A 7,424-nucleotide genomic window follows, 5' to 3' on the forward strand; every position below is an offset into this window, starting at 1 on the left:
ATAGAGTAGGTGCTCAATAAGTACTTGCTGGATAAATGAATCTTGGGCAGCCCCCCCACCACCACCAACTTTTCTTACAGATGAGGAAACTAAGGCGCAGAGAGAGGAAGTAACTTGTTGGAAATTAGTTATTGGCATGGCTGGAGTGAGAACTCAGGTTTCCTGCCTTCTGTTCAGAGTTTCACCTTATGCTGGGCCCTGAAAGAGACATCAGAGAAGCACAGTCCAAAATGAGGACCCAGAAACACAGCACATTAGAACCAAGAGACCTTCAAGATCATCTTACCCGGGGCTTCTTAACTTAGGGTATTTTGGAACCACTGTATACATGCCTAGGCTTCACCTCTGAATAGTCTGATTCAATAGGTCTGTGGTGGGCACTGCAGGCTTTACACAATCACCAGGTAGGTGCTTCAGATGCATAGCCTGATTTGGGAACCACTGTCTCGGCCCAATCCCCTTGTTGTGCTGAGCTGGGAAGGGAAGCAACTTGCTGATGGCCACACAGAACCATTCCACAGGACTACTGCTATGGTTTTAATGTCTCTTCCAAGATTCATGTTGAAGCATAATCCCCATTGTAACATTATTAAGAGGGTGGGAAATCCAACTATGGTATTTGAAAGGTGGGGCCTTTGAGAGGTGATTGGATCATGAGAGCTCTCCCTCATGAATGGATTAATCCACTCATGAATTAATGGATTAATGGGTTATCATGGGAGTGGTACTGGTGGCTTTTTAAGAGGAGAAAAGACCTGAGTAAGCATGTTAGCATGCCCTTGCCCTCTCACCATGAGATGCCCTGCACTGTCTCAGGATTCTGCAGAGTCCCCACCAACAAGAAAGCCTTCATGAGTCTGGCTGGTTAGCTCAGTTGGTTAGAACACACAGCCTTATAACACCAAGGTCATGGGTTCTGATTCCCATACCAGCCAGCTGCAAAAAAAAAGAAAGCCTTCACCAGATGTCTCCCCTAAACCTTGCACTCAAAAACTGTAAGAAATCAGTTTCTTTTCTATATAAATTTCCCAGTTTTGAGTATTCCATCATAAGCAACAGAAAACTAACTAAGACAACTAACTTAAGACCTGAGCTTTGGGCCGGCCTGTGGCTCACTCGGGAGAGTGCGGTGCTGATAACACCAAGGCCCCGGGTTCGGATCCCATATAGGGATGGCCGGTTCGCTCACTGGGTGAGCGTGGTGCTGACAACACCAAGTCAAGGGTTAAGATCCCCTTACCGGTCATCCTTTAAAAAAAAAAAAAAAGACCTGAGCTTTGGGCCGGCCTGTGGCTCACTCGGGAGAGTGCGGTGCTGATAACACCAAGGCCCCGGGTTCGGATCCCATATAGGGATGGCCGGTTCGCTCACTGGGTGAGCGTGGTGCTGACAACACCAAGTCAAGGGTTAAGATCCCCTTACCGGTCATCCTTTAAAAAAAAAAAAAAAGACCTGAGCTTTGGGCCGGCCTGTGGCTCACTCGGGAGAGTGCGGTGCTGATAACACCAAGGCCCCGGGTTCGGATCCCATATAGGGATGGCCGGTTCGCTCACTGGGTGAGCGTGGTGCTGACAACACCAAGTCAAGGGTTAAGATCCCCTTACCGGTCATCCTTTAAAAAAAAAAAAAAAGACCTGAGCTTTGGGCCGGCCTGTGGCTCACTCGGGAGAGTGCGGTGCTGATAACACCAAGGCCCCGGGTTCGGATCCCATATAGGGATGGCCGGTTCGCTCACTGGGTGAGCGTGGTGCTGACAACACCAAGTCAAGGGTTAAGATCCCCTTACCGGTCATCCTTTAAAAAAAAAAAAAAAGACCTGAGCTTTGGGCCGGCCTGTGGCTCACTCGGGAGAGTGCGGTGCTGATAACACCAAGGCCCCGGGTTCGGATCCCATATAGGGATGGCCGGTTCGCTCACTGGGTGAGCGTGGTGCTGACAACACCAAGTCAAGGGTTAAGATCCCCTTACCGGTCATCCTTTAAAAAAAAAAAAAAAGACCTGAGCTTTGTGGTTTTTGTTTATTTGTTTGTTTTTTATTTATTTTAATTTTTATTGAATCAAAATTGATTATACATATTTTTGAGGTTCAACATTGAGATATGTTGATCAAATCAATATTACTAGCATATATTCTGTTACAAATCATAATTATTCTTTATACCTCTTGTCCTATCCCTCCCCATCCCCTTTTCCCTCCCCCCTTCCCCCTCTAATCACCCTAGATTTCTTCTCTCCCTCTGAAAGAATAATGGTTACTCTGTTGATTTGCTGCCCAAATGATCTGTACAATGCTAAGAGGCATGATCAGGTCTGAGCTTTGGCTGGCCAGTTAGCTCAGTTGGTTAGAGCACAGTGTTGATAATGCCTTGGTCAAGGGTTCATATCTCCATAATGACCAGCCAACAACAACAAAAGACCTGAGCTTCTAGAAGTTGGGAACCACATCCAACCCTGGACTTCCTGACCAGGAGAGGGGAAAGGGAGCAGGATCAGGAGCTGAGACTGACTTGGCATCTAGACCTGGCATTTCATTTCCCCAAGTACAGTAACGAGCCAGGAAAGTCTTGTGTGTGAGTAAGAAAGGTAGTTGCTAAGGGCTGTGATTTCAGAGATGGAGAAGTCTCTCACCCCATCTTTTAAATGTTGTGCCTGGGACCGAGCCCGTGGCGCACTCGGGAGAGTGCAGCGCTGGGAGCGCAGCAGCGCTCCCACCGCAGGTTCAGATCCTATATGAGGATGACCGGTGCGCTCACAGCGCTGCCGGTGTCAAAAAGGACAAAATAAATAAATAAATAAATGTTGTGCCTCCCTCTGCCCTGGGACCCCACCAGGGTCCCAAGGTGTGGAGCTTGGGGAAGCTGAACCCAGCTGCAACGAGGCAAGCTACCACCAGCACCCCAGAGCTCTGCCAGGGTCCTGAGGTATGGAGCTGGGGGAAGCTGAACCCAGCCACACTCGGGTAAAGAGCACATCAAAAACATTTCCACCCAGGTAGTGTACCATAGCCACTGCAATTGCCACGGCTGCCACAAAAACAGCTAGTCTCTATGGCAGCAGTCACGGCCACCCTGCAGATGGCATGCCAGACTCTCAACTGCATTGACACAAGGAGAGGCACCAGTGAAGACTAAAAAAAAAAAAGAGAGAGAGAGAAAAAAGTTCCTCTCCACAAAGCACACTCCAGAGTAATAGAAGCAGCATCTGATTTATGATAATAGGGGAAAACTTGATCACACCTGTCTCAGTACTGGACAGATCATCTAGGCAACAAACCAACGGAGGAACAATCTATCAGATGGAGAGAAAAAAATCTATGGTTATTAGATGGGGGAGGAGGGAGGGGGCAGAGGGAGAAGGGGGATTGAGTAAAGGGCATAAAGAATAAGTGTGATTTGTAACAATGAATATACTAATGAAAAATAAATTAAAAATAGAATAAAATAAAATAAATGTCGTGCTGGTCATACAGCAGAGAACACTGCCCCCTCTTCTCCCTGCTTCCAGCAGGGCTGTAAGAGACTCCTATCGGAGACCCCAGCTCAGGGAGGGAGGAGTCGATTAGCCCTCTGGATGTGAGTTACGCATAGGTTTAGTCTGCCTGGAGGAAAAAAGACTGGAGAGAGACTGTGGCCTCCCAAGGGTCCTTTGACCACAAATTCCTCCAGCTCAGCAACCGCTGGGCAGCAGCAAAGCCAGTGCTCTCAAGGCCGCACCCAAACATGTCACGTCACTGGTCACAAGCCTTGGGTTACAGAAAGGGGCCCTTCCTAAGCCGTCTGTGTTCATTTCTGAGATCCTCTGTAGGATGTGTTCCAAACTCTGCTTGCCTCAGAGGAGAAGCTGGGTGCGTAGGAAGTTGGCAAGGCAGTTGGGGGCCCTTCTTTCCTCTCCCCAGGCACCTCTCCAGCCACTCTCTCTCCCCAGGGCCCAGCCCAAGGAGTCCCCTCTATAGCTGACTAAGGCTCAGCCACCCCAGGCCTGTCCCCAAGGAAGCTGGCCAATGCCCACTCTCTGGGCACTGGACTGCTTCACGGGGCTTGGTGCACTGTGGCTTTCTCCTCCCGCCATAGGCCTGGGAGGGTCTAAAAGCGTCGGTTTGTTTCTGAGTCAGCCATCAGGGAGGGGTGACTGCCCTCACTGACAAGCTGAGCCTCTCTTCCAGCTGCTCTGTCTCGGTAGCATCCCCTCAGCACCCGGCCAGGGACCTGGAGAATCATGGGGCTGGGTCACCACCAGGAGGACAGCATGCCTCTTGTCCTGGGGCAGAACAACAGTAACAGCAACAGCTCATGTTCATTAGTTTCCAGAGCACCTTGCTTAATCCAAAGCAGGCTTTTAGGGCCCAGAGGCTATTGATTCAGCCATCATGCATGTGTTCATCCATCCGTTCACCAAACTTGCATTGACTGCCCACTTCGCCCTATGTGCATGGCACTGTGCAAGGTTATAATCCAGTAGGACAGAATCAACGAGGTCATAGATGTCTCTCCTGCCAACAGTAAGGCAAAGGCCCACCCTACTCCCAAACTTCACCTAAAAAAGAGAGACTAAAAAATTACTCTTGGTTGGATAACTCATCAATAAACTTTACTGAGCACGTACTACGTATTGGGTGTTTTGTTGACCATGCATTGATCTTCACAATAACCTTTTGAGATAGGTAGTATACCATTTACACATGAGGAAGAAGACAGACTTGCCAAAATTTACACAGCTGCTGAGTATCAAAACTGAGAGCCAAAGTCATATTCTTTCTCCTGACCTTGCTGGCCCAGCACGAGCCTTGCAGGCCCAGGCCACTGAAAACTCCCAGGGAGAGCCAAACTCGGGCCTACCCCAGACCTTCCACCTGTCCTCCACTGGCCCGACCCTCGTTCCCTCTCCATTCAGTCAACCAGTCAAAGACAATTATTGATCACCTATAGGTACAAAGCTCTTGGGGGAAGCGGGGAAAGGGTGAATCATCCGTGCCTTTGTCACTAAAGGCTCTCATAGCTCAGTCAACCAGTCAAAGACAATTATTGATCACCTATAGGTACAAAGCTCTTGGGGGAAGCGGAGAAAGGGTGAATCATCCGTGCCTTTGTCACTAAAGGCTCTCATAGCTTAATAGGAGAGGATTGCACACAAATAGCTACAATGCAAGGTAAAAAGTAAGAATTAGATAAAAGTGCTAGATCAAGTTCCAGAGGGACCTGGGGGGATGGCTTTGATTTAGGAGACTCTTCGTGGAGGAAGGGGCACTGAGATGGGTCTTGAGGATATTTAGGTTTTGGTCATGCAGAGATGTGGGGGAAGGGCTGCCCAGATTCCAGAAACGGATTCAGAAACTTAAGCAAAGGTGCACAGGCAGGAAAAAGGTGCAGGGCACAGGAAGAGGGAGGACTACAGGGATTCATGGTTGGAAACACACTGCAGACATTCTATAAATATTTATTACCTGAAAAACAAAACCGGTAAATTTGGGCCAGGTTACAGAGGACCTAAAATACCACACTGCAGAGTGGGGCACTTGTTCAGTTGCTAACAGGAGCCGTTAATTGTTCCCCATTGGTGGGTGAGGCCAGGTGTCTGTTCCATCTCTGTCCTCTCCAGAGCTTGTCCCACAGTGTCAGCAGCCCTGTCCCCTCCTGCTGTGTCATCATTTACTCCTTTTCAAGTACCAGGCCCACACCCAGCAGCCCCCACGTTGCAGCCCAGAAAGCTTCCTTCCTGGGGCAGCGGGGCCGAGTCATTTGGAAACCTCTCTGTGATGAGCTCCACGATCAAGGTGCTGATAACAGCAGGTGGGTCGGCCTTGCCGTGTCCCCAATTGCAGAGGTGAATGTGGTGGCGAGTTTCGTTGGCCCTTCACCTCCACCTTGGGCCCGGTTCACTTTCACTGCTGGGGACGTGCGGCCGCCTTTGAAGAGCCTTTTCAAGATCCTGCTTCAGCCCTTTGCTGCCTCTGCCTTCAAGGTTGCTCCGTCCTGCCCTCCCCCCCGCCATTCTGGGCCACCCAAGGCTGAGCCGCAAACCTTGCCGTCGCCAACCACAGCTCTTCATGCTCGCCTCACTTAGAGGCTCTGAGGACTAAAAATGGGGGAGAAGAACCTTTCACTGTTTAACCTCTTGAGCCTCTCCTCTAGAACAAGCAAGCTGGCTGTCCGCCTGGGGACCGGCTCATCGCCTGCTGCCTGAGGGCAGAGCCCTGGCTGGGACTCCTCTCTAACCTGGATGGACTGCAGTGGCCCGTGAGACCTGCTGAGCCTTAGTTTCTTCCCAAATCAAACAGGCTAAGGACTCCTGGCCAGCTTTCTCCGCAGGCTGAGAGGAGACCTCCATGAGACAGTGTGAGAGGACTTCGTAGACTGTCAATTAATCTAGGAGAATTATGGTTGAGATTACTAGCTTATGAAGATTGAGTTCATGTTATTTGCACTCTTAGCACCCTGTTCTTTTTCTTCATAGCACTTATAGATTTTTATAACTATATTTTAAGTTATTATTATTACTAAGCACATAGCTTATACATTTAACACCTACCTCCTCACCAGGGTATGAGCTACAGCAGAGCTGGAGCCACATTCAGTTTTGCTTCTCATTACTCTCCCAGCACCTTATTCCACGCCTGGAATGTCATGGAGGNTTGCACTCTTAGCACCCTGTTCTTTTTCTTCATAGCACTTATAGATTTTTATAACTATATTGTAAGTTATTATTATTACTAAGCACATAGCTTATACATTTAACACCTACCTCCTCACCAGGGTATGAGCTACAGCAGAGCTGGAGCCACGTTCAGTTTTGCTTCTCATTACTCTCCCAGCACCTTATTCCACGCCTGGAATGTCATGGAGGCTTAAGAAATAACTAACTGATAAGTTATTGGAGGACCCACCACTCGTCCTCATTAGAGACTTCTATTAGGCTAGTTGTGCTCGCTGCTGAACCCTGGCGTGTAGTAGGCAATGAATAAATGTTTTTTTGGAAGTTGAAATGAATAAATCTTCTTAATACCAGCTTCATGAAGCTGTGAATTCCTGTTGCTGAAGAATCTGCTGTGTCTACCCATTGCCCCCTCCATGATCCGAAGGTCCAGACAGGCTCTCTGGGGCTCTCGGTACCCACCTTATTGCCTCTCCTTCCTTCACATTGTCCTCTGCTACGTCCAGACAAACTGCTCACTGTCCCCTGCCCAAGATGTGCTTGTACCACCTGTGGACCTCTGCTGGGGCTGAGGTCTTCACTTTTCCCTTCGCTCAAAGTCCTGCCTAAAGTTCCTTCCTTTTTAATCTCCCTTTAAAAACTCTGTGTGTGTGTGTGTAATAGTGCTTTATACCTATGAAGGATTTCAATTTAGAAAAAAGGCTTTGGGCCGGCCCGGTGGCGCACTGCTACAGTGCGCCGCTTGGGAAGCGCGGCGGCGCTCCCGCCGAGGGTTC

Source organism: Galeopterus variegatus, unplaced genomic scaffold, assembly GCF_000696425.1.
Source record: "Galeopterus variegatus unplaced genomic scaffold, G_variegatus-3.0.2 Scaffold1598, whole genome shotgun sequence".
NCBI classification, from domain to species: Eukaryota; Metazoa; Chordata; class Mammalia; order Dermoptera; family Cynocephalidae; genus Galeopterus; species Galeopterus variegatus.